Below are 14,679 nucleotides of genomic sequence, written 5' to 3' on the forward strand. Positions count from 1 at the left end.
TAGTTGACATTTTGAAAATGCTACCTGAATGAATCATGAAAATACATTTATGAAATAGCTGTAGAAGGTGCCGAAACCATTTCATGTCATAGTAAATATAACTGTTGGTATGAGGACAAGTTCAAATATTGTCTTTGGAAGTTTTTTCAAAGAATTCTAGTTCTCTATGAATAGTTCTACTTTGAGCAGATTACTTGTGCCAAAAATGATAAAAAATACAAATTTGGAAAAATAATAATCATAGAAAAAAGAGTTCCAAAGTTAGAACTTTGTTTTGAAAAAATGAAGGTCGAATTCAGAGTCTCTCAGAACACTGCGTGCCAAATCAAAAGTCACTGTTGGTATTTGGAGACAAAATCAAATCTTCTAAGTCTGTCAAAAATTATACCATTGTTGGTGAAAATTGGATTACCTCATTAAGAAGATCAACCGCACATAGATGTGAAGCATCGCCGTCAGCATTGGTCGCATTAGTAATGTTCGAATCAGATGGTACCTGTGCGCCTGTCGTTTCTCATACCTCAGCAGTAGCATTTTGTGCCTGTGAGATCTCAATGAATGCCGTCATCAGAATTGGTAGCCGCTGGGTACAACACAGTGCATGGGCCATAACTGGTTCAAGCAAAGTATTAACATACGTTGGCAAGACTGATGGGAGTGTGAGACATGTGTCTAACATGCATTCTTCTCCGCATAGCATGCATCGTAGAACAGGTAAGATGCAATCTTGCCAAATTGGTCTGAATGACAGAAACCATGTGGTATGCAATTCTCTTAGACAAGGTAGTCCCAAAATTTGGATGATGCGCTCACGACACTTCATCACCAGTAGAGTTGTCTCCATGGTGAACTGGGTGTCGCTTGTGGATTGACTTGCAGCAGTAGGAGCAAAAATATTATCCCTGCAGCGAGTCCCAAACTGAGAGGCAATCCGACAAACACAGAGTGCACGAAGTTTGGAAATATTCCTAGGACTGCTTCAAAAGGTGCTAACAGTCCAGAAAATACTGTCTTAAATACACACTGTATGATGTTACTATTCCTGGATGCTGTCGCTGAACATATCCTGGATCTGGTCTAGTGAATTTGAACCCTGTGTTTTATTCAGGAATCTATCTTGACATGTGTTGGTGTATGTAGGCCAGATTAACCATTTTTTCCAATCTGGATCTGTTTTGTTGTGAAGCAAAATAGTATGTACGTCGACCTCCTCCTCTGAAGTGTTATCACTAACAGGTGTAGGTGTAGACGGTCTGTTTAGGTCTTTATTCTTGGCTAACCCAAGACAAGTTGTCTGTTGGACTGTGTCATTCAAAAACATAATTTGCTCTGGGATGATGCAGGCTCTAAATAAAGCTTATATCCCCTGCACTTGCCAATCTCTTGTGCCCCAGACAGTTTTTGTCTCAATGTTGTCTTTCCAAAAGTTGAATCCTAGTGTAGACAGCTAAGCATAAAAGGCTGAAGAATAAATTTGCTTGGTATTTGTCAACATACTTTTCATTTCTGTCTTATTAACATTTTTAAAGTAAAATGATTCTGGAATGGATATATTGAAGCCTGAAAAGTATGGAAATGTTCCCAAAAATGTTTTTGAGCTACCCTTTGGTGGCGTAGAACAATGTTCCCATTGGTTTTATATTAATACATTTCTAGGATTTGCAGATCTGTGCAAGAAATGATGACCATAGTGATTATAACAATGCATTTGTTCATAATCTGATGAACCTTCTAAGTATTCATGGTTTGTAAATACTGCAGACATTTCTAAGTCTGACATCATATTATTAACAGTCTTGAAGTCCCAATCAACAGAAAAGGTCCTAGATGAAACAAAGTCATTGAAGGAAATCTTGAACTGTTGTAGAATCTTCAACAGCTCTGCAGGACCAAAATGTCATAATCAGTTCTGTACCAAGCTATACCCCCTGGTATAGGAACGGCTGTGATGTTCACTGATGACAAGTCTCTTTGTTAACGATGAGATGATTTGTGTGGCTTGAGGAGTACGTTGATCTTCTTACTTGCTGTGTCCTTTTGTACTTATCTTCAATTCATCAGCATTCTCAAAGTTATTACCAGAGTCAACCAAAGTAGAAGAAAAAGCACACCCAAAACAATCCAAAATTCAATCCATGGTGAAACCAGATAAGTGATGAAAAAGGTCTGTTGCTTGTTCTTTCAATGTTCTTTTTACTGGCAAAATTTCAGGCTCACTGGGATCCTCGGAAAACGTATCAAATTTAATGAAATAGCCAGAGGCAGTTCTGTCAAATGGAGGGATTGCATCAGGATTCGTTGAAATCGCTGGAACGACTTGATCACTTGTTACATTTATGTAGTTGGATGCTACTTCATTGTAGACAGGTGTTTCTTGACAAACTGTTATTTGGGTTTCAAGAGGCACAAGCTCCATAGCTTTGTTGCTTAGTCCTTCATTTCGTACTGCAGATTCTTTAAAAGTGATGAGTTTCTCAGTTTGAACCTCTTGGATAGTATCCAGAGCTGGGCGTCTGCTACATTGGCGGAGTCCACTTGGCCTACTGCTTATGATCTGCCACATGATGTGGTTTGACCAGGTCGATTGACACAAACCTGTTCTCATTTTTACCAGCAAGGGGCGGCAGTAATACTGTTCTTGATCCATGGATTGCTAGGACAGGTACTTGTTGTCTGTAAGAAAGGCCAAATTCCTTCTTGTCCGTGATCTTTTCTCTGACCAGATCACCAAGCTTCTGGATCCAGACAGTCCTTGCTAGGACGGGCAGTTTCTCTTCAGTGGTTGTTGGCTTCAGGAACACGTTACTTTGTTTCGTTCTTATTTCCTTTAAGTCCTGTGAAACAGCCAAACGTGCTTTGATATTAAAGGGTTTTTGGTCTACCACTGAAGTCTGACAATCGAGGTCCGCTACTACAATTCTGGTCTCAAAAAGGACTTCATATGGAGTGATACCCCCTAGAGAACTTCTTGGCAGATTGTTAAGACTACGTTGGACACTTATTAAATGTTTGACCCACCCATCACCCGAGCCTAATACCCTAGCTGTTATAGATTGCTATATGTCCCGTTTTTCCCCTCCACAACCTAATTTCCCTCAGGATGGAATGGCCTCGAGTACCGCAATGCAACGCCCAGATTGGCAATGGCATCATTGTAGGCTCAAGAGCTAAACGCAGGACTCGGTCAGAATGTAGCTTGCCGAATGCGTATGTGCCGATAAAGACTTGCAAATCTTTTATAACAGTTCGAGCGTCAGCCGAGCGCTGAGGCCACATCCAAATAAATCTTGTCTTAATATTTGTGGGATTGTATCTGTCCATTAGGACATCTGCGTGTAGATAGTCTAATTCTGTCTAACAATGGCGTCTGTACTGGGCTGGCTATGTATAGTCAGGTATTTGGCGGCGTTCTGTGCTGCGATCTCTATTGCAGTCTATGCAGTAGACGACAAACATATGAATGTGAGCATTCATTCCTGGCAACCAGTTTTTTTTTTTTGCAGAGTTTTATATAGCGCGAACTAGACCCGAACCGAATCAGGTATCAGAGCGCTTTACATATTTTTCCAGTTACGTTACATTTTACGTTTCCAGTTACTTTCATTTTAGGCACGGGGAGATTAAGTGATTTGGCCAGAATCACAGGTTTTGGCGTCGTTACCGAGACTCGAACCCAGATCCCCAGGTCCGAGGTCGAGCGCCCTAGCCGTTAGGTCAACTCCTCTCCCCAGTACGTCTCTTTTACAGTTAATATAGTTTTAGAGATCCCTTGATGTATCAGACTCTCTCCCAAATGCGCTTTGTATATCAAAGCTAATCTGCGCATCCTGTTTGGAATCACTCTACCCCCCACTCTAGGGATTCGAGCAAAAGGAACAGAGTTTGCATCAATTATGTATGAGTATTCGAGTGGAAACGCTGCACCGCTGACTTTGCTTGTTGCATTGACAGCTAGCATTATTTTGCTATCTATTTTCGTTTTTGAACGCGTGAATGCAGCTACAGAAGCCGTTCGCACAGCTGCCTTCGTGGCTTCATCAGCCAATTAATTCCCTGCAACGTGAGCGCCATCACGTTGATGACTCACCGTATGTATTACGTGAGTGTTTTGTAGTTCTTGTCGTACCTGAACTACTTGTTCCCAAAGCAATTTATGCTTGATTGTGCCCCCTTTTGCATCTTTGTAATCATTTTGAATCAAGTTCTGCAAGTATTCATTGTAAGATTGAACACAGTAATATGAATCTCACACTATGAGTGTGGGGAATTCGTGGTCCGTATTCTCAAGCGCCATCTTGAATGCTTGTAGTTCAGCTCGCTGAGCTGTACAATCTCCTAGAGATTGAGTTTGATGGACCATTGGTCGGAATTTGCCATCGCGCCAACAAACTTTAACGATCGCGCATGCAGCACTATATTCTTGTTTGCCCCCCATAGTGGGCTGTGCTGATCCGTCATTATAAATTATACATTCATACTGCTCTAGAGGCAGAAATTCAGTAGGCAGAGGACATTCTTGTTCATATTGTAGAAATTCTTGTGTTTTCAAATATGAATCAAAGACGTATTCAACGTCTGTTGCAGCAAAAGAATTAACCCATTGTATCCATCTCGGATGTAATGCTTTAGCATTTGGAATGCTTGGTTTTGTCACTGTCTCTAAGGCAGGTACAGGTGTAACGACCATAATGCGCTTACCTTGTGCGAGGGCTCTTTCTTTTGCTACAGCAGTCTGAACCGCTGTCAGAACTTTTTCTGTAGAAGTGAATTTCATTTCAGCTTGTGTGTACAAGTGTGATTTCTAAGCTATTGGTACTTTTTCACCTTCATTAAAAGTTAAATACGTGAATCTGCATCATCCTGGAATGATTCAGATCACTAAATTGCGTACGTTTACGCGTGTTTGCAAATGTTTAGTTGCTAACATGTCTGTTTGGACCAAACGCAAAATTTCTGTGTGTTTTTGTGTCCAATTAACTGTTTTAAAACCAGGTTTGATTAATTTGTGGAGAGGTTTAACCCTTTCTACGTAATTTATAATGTATGTTCTTCTGAAATTCAGGAACAACTAGAATCGACTGTAAGTTTTTCAGTGTTTTTGTAGGTTGGAGCAGCGCACACTTTTCTAGAAAGTTCGCTACCAGGCTTTTACCTTCACTTTATAACTCGTATCCTAGGAAAAGGACGTTGAGATGGGCAATTCTCAATTTCTTAAAATTGAATTTATACCCTTCAGAGGCGAAGCCCAATATAATGGTGTTCACCCTGTTCAAGTGCCTGTCCAAATAATCGTCTGTCAGATAGCTAGCATATACATATGATAGAGCTTCGTCATCATACGTTTGTAGTAACTCTGTTACTCTCGCTGAAAATAACCCAGGACTATTTTTTAATCCCTGAGGCAGACGACAGAAGTGACGCTGTGTCCCCATGATTGAGAAAGCGGTCAAATACCTACTTTCTGGTGCAATGTTTTTTTTTTAAAACAGATTTTATTGATTGCATAGTAGACACATATCGAGTAATTCTCTGACAACCAGAGATAATCACCAGAAGCAAATTATCAATCGCAAATCACATGCAATTTCTGAGGTAAAGAAACAGATAAAGAAAATAGAACAGTACAATGATAAGATAACGTCCACCCCCTCCCAACTACCCACCAACCCCCCTCCCCCCCCCGCGTGGGCCGCTGCCTCCTCCACCTGTAGTATATTCATTAAGTATTGCACCTGCCAAACGTGCCTCAGTGTCCGTGTGTAAATCTGACTGTGGGGCTGTCAAGGGGACTGGATAGCACTGTCCTCGGGTGGTGGTTCCAAATCCAGACCCCGATAGTCTGCCCACCTCTTCCATATCTTATAGTGTTTTCGAGGACAGCCCCAGGCCACGTACACAGGCTGTTCCAGGCTGTTCCAGGCCCATACAAAAGTCCATCCCATTCTTCCATGTGGTGAGCGATGGGGCCCGGGGTGCCTTCCAGGATCATGCAATGTCCCTTTTGGCCAAGGTTAGCCCTAGCAGTAGTAAGTGGCGCTTATACCGGTTGCCCCCAACTCCAGCTAGTACATGAAGGAGGGCCAGCCTAGGATCTTTCTGAAGCACCCAGGCCAGGGCCTCATTCAAAAATCTGAACACCCCATCCCAGAACTTCCTTATGACCCTGCAGTCCCACACTGTATGTATCAGCGTGCCCTCCTCCGTCCCACACCTAAGGCAATCTGGGGATGCTATCAGGCCTGTCCTCCACAAACGCTGCCTAGTGTAGTACGTACGATGAAGGTACCTAAATTGAATTAATCGCAAGCGCGTGGATATAGCTGCACCCCTGGGTCCCTCTAGTGCCTCCACCCAGTCCTCCTCATCAAGCTCCCCAACATCCCTCTCGCACGTGCTCTTAAGGTGTAGTAGGTCTGTGGAGCAATGCCGCACTAGGGTTTGGTAGATGCGGGATATCTTCTTATCATGTAATTCCCCCAAAAAGACCTTCGCCTCTATGGGACTGAAGTCCGGCAGGTCCTCCACCCCTTCAAGATACGGAGTAAGGGCGTGTCGGAATTGGAGATACTTATACAATTGGGTACGTGGCATGTCAAATTCCATTCATAGAGTGTCAAAGGATTTGAGTACGCACCCGGACATAACATCCCCCAGAGCAGAGATGCCAATCGCATCCCAACCCCGGAAGCCCACTAGGGCAGCAAGCTGAGGCAATCTACCATTCCGCCACAATGGGGTCTACAGAGTTAGGACATTCCACCACCCCATCCTGCGCAGGGCCTGTCGCCATATTTGGAAGACCACCTGTGTGTTGGACGGCAGGGACCTCCGGAGGGGAGCCGAGTATAGCAAAGTGTGCAAGGAAGCAGTGCCCATCAAAGCCCGTTCTACTGCATATGCGGGATCTCGCCTGTCTGCATACCACCATTCGTTCAGGACCAGGAGATGGGACGCCTGATAGTATGAAAGGACGTCTGACGTGGCCAGCCCCCCAGTGTAAGTGGAATGAAAGCAAGTTCGCAAGGCAACCCGCACGGCGCCCCCCTCCCATAGGAAGCCATTCAACGCCGTGTTAAGGCGCCGAAACCAGCTTTGTGGGACCAGCACCGGATGATTTTGCAGTTGATATAGTAACCGCGGGAGCGCCACCATTTTAAAGATGGCAGATCTGCCCTGAATGGAGAGCGGCGTCCTGGCCCACGCCTTGAGGTCCTCTCGAGTGCGCTCCCACACTTCCGGCAACATTGCGGTCACGGGCCACGATCGCGTCCTCTGTGAGGAACATTTCCAAGTACTTCACGCCATCCACTGCCACCTGGATCCCCTTCGCCCACTCTCCAACCGGCTGCGGACCCCCCAGAAGCCAGAGGGTAGACTTCCCAGGGTTCATGTAGAGGCCCGATGTTTCGCCAAAAATTTGGAGGATTCGCAGGATGCGAGGCCCCGAACGCTCCAAATCAGTAAGGAAGAACAGTACGTCGTCCGCGCAGAGGGCTATCCTATCAGCCACATCGGGCGACCACTGAAATCCCTTTAGCTGAGCGTCGATCCGCACCCACGCCGCGAGGGGTTCCATCGCTAGTGCAAATAAATATGGGGAAAGGGGGCATCCCTGTCTCGTCCCCCGCTGGATGCGAAAGGAGCGGGATATCCCTCCGCCCACTCGCACTGTTGCCGTGAGGTCCGTGTACAACAGCTTTATATAAGCCAGAAAACGTGGGCCAAGATTCAAACGCCCCAGTAGAGCAAATAAATATGTCCAGCTCAGGGAGTCAAACGCCCTATCCATGTCCGCCAGCAGCAAAGCGGCCCGTTCTCCCAGTCCCCGCCTGGCCGAGATCGCAACCTGAGCCCGTCTGATGTTATGGCGAGTGGCACGTTGTGGCATAAATCCGGCCTGGTCTGGGTGGACCAGGTCTGTGATATGGGGCTTGAGTCTATTCGCGAGGGCCTTTGCAAGTACCTTGGCCTCTATTTTAAGCAATGAGATCGGACGGTATGATTCATGTCTCTCTGGAGGCCGCCCTGGCTTCAGGAATACGACTACCTCCGCATGCCTCCAGTCTGGGGGCAGTGTACCACACTCGCGCGCCTCTTCAATGACAGGTCGAAAGTGGGGAGTCAGCTGCATCGCATAGTGTCAAAAGAATTCACTCGAGAACCCATTCGGGCCCGGTGCTTTGCCCGGGTTCAATTCGCCCAGCGCCGTGGCCAGCTCGTCATCCGTCAATGGGCGGTCCAGCACATCTCGAACCTCATCTGTGACGGCCCTCGGAGGGAGGTCATCCATGAACCGCTGCACGACCTCCGCATCCAAGCACTCCCGGGGTGCATACAAAGTCTCATAGTACGAGGCAAAGCTACCAGCTATCACAGTCGGCTCCAGGAGCGGCTCCCCGTCCGGGGTCACTATGCGGGGCAGTGGCTGGGCATGCATGATGCCCTGACATAGGCGGTGAAGCATCTTGCAGGACTTGCCACCCCACTGATATATGCGGCTACGTGTAGCTAGCCAGGCTTGTCGGGTTTCATCGAGTAGCACCGATGCATACTGCTGTTGCGCCAATATCAGCTGACGCCTCGCCTGTCTATCGTCATCCCCGCACTCTCTACGCTCCAGCTCCTCCAATTCCGCCTCGCGCCGCACAAGGTCCCTGCGCCTCTCCCTACGTGCCGCCGCGCACCACGATATGTCGATCCCCCGCAGCGTGGGCTTCATTGCCTCCCACAGCATCGCCGGAGATTCCACTGTGCCCGCGTTTGTAGACAGGAAGTGCGCAAGTTCACGGGTCATATGTGTGCGGTATGGAGCCTGCGTCAAGTGCCACGGTGACATACGCCACCGGAATGGCTGCCTAGTGCGACCATTGGTGATAATGACATAGACCGGCGAGTGATCGGACAGCGCTCGTGTTAGTATCTCAGCGGACAGGACCCTATTGGCCATCACTCTTGGAACAAAGATATAGTCTAAGCGCGAGAACGAGTCCCGCGCTGAGGAAAAGTACGTGAAGTCTCTACGCGCCCCATGTTTGTGTCTCCATGTATCAACCCAATCTAGCCCCGCAACCATCGCCTTCAATCTGGTGGCCTGCCCCTCCTCCCCCACCACGGAGCCAACACCGGGGATGTTCCGCCATCTGTCACATGAGATCTCCATGACATCGTTCCAGTCCCCTCCCACGATTGACAGGGCGGAGGGCATGTCCGCCCATAGAGACATCAGCCTCTCTACCAGTGCCCACTGTAAGGGGCTACCCATGACCACTACCTCGCCCCCAATCTCTCCCTGTACAAACACATATCGACCCTGCGCATCCAACCATGTGCGTCTATGAGTAAAGGGGACCCTACGATGTATAAGAATGGCCACACCTCGCGACCCCCTCGTGAAACCAGAGTGGTAGGCCTGAGTGAAGCCATTCCGCTGAAGGCAAAGCGCTTTGGTACCCATCAGATGAGTTTCTTGCAGCATCAGTATGTCAGTTCCCCTTTTCTTTGCCCAGGCAAACACAGCTCCCCTCTTAACCTTATCAAGCAGTCCCCGCACATTCCAACTCATGAGACCTATCCCGCTAGGGCCTACCCCTGCCCCCCCCTATCAGATGACATTTGTACCGAAGAATGCAATTTTTACACACCCCACTGTAGGCAGCAGCGGCAGTTCCCACCACAGATCGGAAGCAGCATATCACGCGCAGTGCCTCCCTCCTTGCCCAAACCAGCCCCAACCCCAACAACACCCCCCCACCCCGCACCTCCCAAACATGGAAGCACCTGTTGTGGTCGGAGTGTGGTCTCGGCCCCAACTGGGAGCCAAGGACCACCCCCTCCAATGAATCCCTATACAGCAGCCCATGTGAAACTAGGCTGTCGTTCCCTCCCTACCCCTGAACAAACTTGGCCACCAGCCAGCGCCACAGTGCCCTGGTCATAGTCATTGAGCGAGTAGTAAAGCAAATGTCAGTTCCCTCTGAATTCAGGGCACATCCTCTTGGACCTCCTGCGAGTCCTTATCTCGACGAGACTTTGATCTCGAGTGCGAGCTGCGGCTCGAGCGTGATCTGCCACGGCGCTGTCGCTGTCTCTCAGGGCCCCTACCAGACGGGCCCCGGTTGAAGAGTCAGACTCCCCACCTTTCGCTGTGCTGACACGAACCTTCACGGTCTCATCTGTCCACCGAAAGACGTCCTCCGGAGTGTCAAAGAAGAAGGTGCGGGATTGAAAGATGACCCGCAGCCTCGCCGGATAGAGTTGAGCATACGGTAGTTTTAGGTCCCGAAGGCGCGCCTTGGCCGCGGTGAACGATTGTCGTTGCTGCTGGACCAGCTTCGTGTAATCCGGGAAAATAAGAATGTTAGAGTTCTCATACATGAGCTGGCCCTTCAATCTCGCCTATTTCAGGACCGCGTCTCTGTCTGCATAATTCAAGAGTGTTGGAAATGGGATCCCCGGCTGGCCAGGGCTTTCGCCAAAGTCAGTCAGAGACCACCACACCCAAGTCAGGGCAAGGGAGTTACACGCCAAGATAACCCCTACTCACCCTCTAGGTAACGTGGCGCGAGCAGCAAGGCTAAACTTGGAGGCGATGTAGGCTAAGTATTTGCGCACGCACCCCAGCAACAACAACCAAAGGCCCACCACAAAGGAAACTCCACACAAGGTTATATAAAAAAATAGCCTTTGTATTACACCAAAACACATTAGATAAAACACACACTTTACAATGTGCCAGGGGCACGGGCAGAATTTACAGGGGATATGTACAAGACAGGGCCACCTGGACCACTGTCAGGAATCAGAAATAGCACTTTCAGAAAGTAAAATTACTTTAGCACAAAATAGCACACAATATAACAATGGAGCGCACAACCAGTAATTACTGGTAACCAGGATCTCACTAGCACCACCTGTACTAGGGAGAAAACAACCACCTATGTATTACAATACCTGTAGGGGTGTAAGAGGAAAACACATGATGCAATGCATAACATTCATTCAGAGGTGTAAAGAGGAAAACACATGATGCATCACAATACATTCAGAGGTGTAAAGGCACATGACGCATAATCAATACATTCAGAGGTGCAGAGAAAATACCATTGCGCCCCACTCACAAGTCACCACCTGCGACTGTCCCGGTGTCCCAATGTCAGGGCCTAAACGTGGCAGTTGCCCACAAAGTGCTGGGCAACTGGAGCAGGGGAAGTTAGGGCAACGTTGGAGCCTCTCTGGGCTCGAAGAACCACCACTGTGGCACTGGTGAGCCTCTCTCAGGCTCTCTTACACAAGTAAGGGGGGGCTGCTGAGCCTCTCAGGGCTCCAGCAACAAAAAGGTGCAGCCTCGCTGGGCTGCGGGGTCCCCCTCTCTGGGGACCCAAAGGGATGAAGTTTGCCAAGAGCCTCGCTGGGCTCTAACTCAACTGGTGCCCCCGGGGCCCCTCGTGACTCAACAGGAGCGCTGAGGTGCTCTCTCTCGTTGGAGCCTCTCTTAGGCTCGGGACGCGGGGCTGGCAATCGAGCCTCGCAGGGCTCGCCAATAGAAAATGCCCCCAGAGCCTCTCTGGCTCTTGCTGACTACAGGCGCGAGGTCGCGCTACAGAGAGGGGGCGGGGCGGACACCGGCAATGTGTCCCGATGCTATCCCCCTCCTCTGCAGGCACCTGCACTCACCGGGTTCGCACTGGGCTCTCCAGCGACGGCGGGTCTCTCCCGCTGGTCCCGGGGCTCTCCTCTTCACACGGGAGCCTCGGGGACCCGGCCGGCAGCTTCTCTCTCCCCGGCTCGTTGGAGGAGGCGGGACTTCCGGTCGGCCTTTCCTGGGCCGCGCTGCGATTGGCCGGGCCGCTTTACTACTTCCGGGTCGCCGCGGGCAGCGCGGCGGCCCGCTTCCTAGGCAGGCAGGCGGCTTCCCAGGATCCGAGGAGTGGGCTCCCTCGTGAATCCACAACAACGGGCACAATGAAGCGGAAATGAGCGGGGTGGCACCCGCGCCGCCCAATCGCCACACGGGCCAATTTGATGCCGGTAGGGTGGGCACCGGCCTTCCCAAATAAATACTCCAATCGAGGTGGGCACTCGATCTGGCAGGCCAAGCGCCCCCAAGCGCCAGAGGGGCAATCACAGCGCTCCAGGCGCTACAATCAGAAAACAAAGCGCTTCCAAGCGCTAGAGGGCATAAAGCGCGCTCCTAGCGCTACAAACAGGATCAAGCGCTCCATGGGGCAAGGACAGAGCACAAGTCCAGTCAAAAGTCCTTGGGCAGGCAGGGGGGGGCAAGGCTGGGCCCAGAGCCAGCACACTGGGTCTCCAGGCAGGGAGACACCCCAAGTGGCGGTCCTCTGGCCCAGCGACAGCAGCAACAGCCCCCTCAGGATCCTGGAAGAGAACAACCTCAGTGGGGACACAGCCCCATTTTTATACAGTGCATTCCTTTGTTCAAGGGTGTAGAGTGGGGGCGGAACCAGTCGCAGCTGGTTCTTGAGTACTCTGTTTACCTCAACCACCCTCTCTATTCACCGGCAGGGCTTGGGTCATTAGACACACCACAGGGGGGCGGAGCCAGCATTGTGTGGGGAAAACCCAGCCCATCCAGGACACAGGTACACTCCTCCCACACATCACTCATGCTAATCTCCCACTCACCACCGGGCAGACCCATCCAGACTTCCTGGAGCCTGGCATGCCAGCCAGCTCCAGCCAATCACACGCCAGCACCCTCACAGCACACGTACAGCCATGTCTAGAAATGGCGCTTCGCTACTAGACACATACATGCTGCATACACCATCTCGCAGCATTCACTCTCACGAGTTCACACATACCAGACTCAAGCCTGTACACCCCACGCATCAGGAACTACCAGGGACACATACATTCCCCATGCATTCCTATGGGCGGGCAGGCCTAGCTCAGCACATGCACTCAGAGTGCGCACGCACTTTCCACTGGGACACAGTGAAAGTGCGCAGAATCCAAAAATCACCATCTCCAGGTCACCATTTCAAGCAAAAAGTCTAGGGGTGAACCTGCCCTAAGGGCCAAAGTCCAACATAACCCCCTTCCAGCCAAAACGCAGGGGAGACCAATCACCACCGTGATGGACTTCCCTGCTTGGGGCGATAGAACACGGACGCGGGCCCACAACTGCAGGGACACCCTCCTGTTCTACGCCACGGTGAACCCATGGGATTCCTTCTAAACACACTGTCTGGACCAACTGGGCTACCCCACTGGTACTCCCAAGTTGTCCGCGGCCAGGACCAGGCCCTGGGCCACCCAGGTGCCACTGGTCCATGCCAATTCGCAGAGCGGGGGGTAGTAACCCCTGGCACATAGGAGCCATTTTCCACTCTTCCTGTCTGCAAGACAGGACTAGACTGCCACTGGTACTCCAGCCTAGGGCCTACAACCTCAGGCGGACCAGGAGTCTCGGGGAAGGCTCTCCTCCCCCTACCTCTTCTCCTAGGGTTCCTCCTCCCTCTGCGAGGGGTACCCCTAGAACGCCATTCCAACCCAGGACTTATCCACTCAGGTTGCACCGGGGTCAGAGGTGGGCTCTCCCACCCTCTGCACCCCCTTCCAGAGGTCTGCCCTCTCCCACCTGGAGAAGTTCCTCTGGACGAAGAACCGGTCAGGACACTGGTTACAGTCGTCCTACCCTTCAGGTCAGGCTGATCCTGAACCTGGCCTCCCAACCTCTGGTCTAGAACCTTCGGTGGAACAATTGCCTGGCACTCCAGGACTTCTGGGGATTCACACGCAATCCCCCTGAGGCTAACAAATGTCACATCTGTTGCGTGACTGTCTGTCTGGTGCAGATCTCCCGCCCTCTGTCCACCTGACAGTGCGTGACGATCCCCCAGACCAGAAGTGGTGTTACCATGGTCACTACACGGGAACCTAGCCCAACTGGGTAGTCCCTGACCCACTGGTCCTTCCACTGGGGAACTCCCCCAATCACTCCTCACTCTGGACTCCTGTACCCTCCCTATCGGAGCGGTACTGCCAGACTCTAGAACCACAGGAGCTCTGGTTACAGACGCTCCAGGTCCTCTACTCACTAGGAGATCCTCCTCAACTGGGTTAACAGGACAGCCTAGGTCCCCAACCTGGTGTTCCCTCAAGAAACCACCCAGGTTCTGAGACAGGGCTTCGGGCCTCTGGGGGCTCTCAGCCACCCACTGACTCCTGCTCCACTGAGCCAGGCAGTCAGCCCCTACACCCTTCTCACTAACCAGGGACCTAGCTGGGCTACACTGAGCCTCTTCCACCACGCTGGGCTGGAAGATCCCTGACCCACTACTTTTGGAGTCACTCCCTAATGACTCTACAGAACCCCTGGTACCTTCCCAGCGGTCTGCTTCCTCTGCAAGGTCCCAAGGACAAAAACATTTCAACTTCAGCAGGTGCTGGCGCAACTCTGGACACACAACACTGAGCAACTGCTCTTTGAGGAACATACTCACTACTCCGTCCCTCTCATCGTCCGGGTTAGCCGCCAGCCAATCCTCCATTGCATCAGAACAGTCATCCACAAAATACCCCCACTTCTGGTGAGGCGGTTTCCTATGGTTCCTGAACTTCAACCTGTTCTCCTCCTCTGGGGAAACAGGAACCATACTCTGGGAACTGGGACTTTCTAGACTGAGATTTAAATAGCTGCCACCACTGGACCCA

Source organism: Lissotriton helveticus, chromosome 3_1, assembly GCF_964261635.1.
Source record: "Lissotriton helveticus chromosome 3_1, aLisHel1.1, whole genome shotgun sequence".
Taxonomy (NCBI): domain Eukaryota; kingdom Metazoa; phylum Chordata; class Amphibia; order Caudata; family Salamandridae; genus Lissotriton; species Lissotriton helveticus.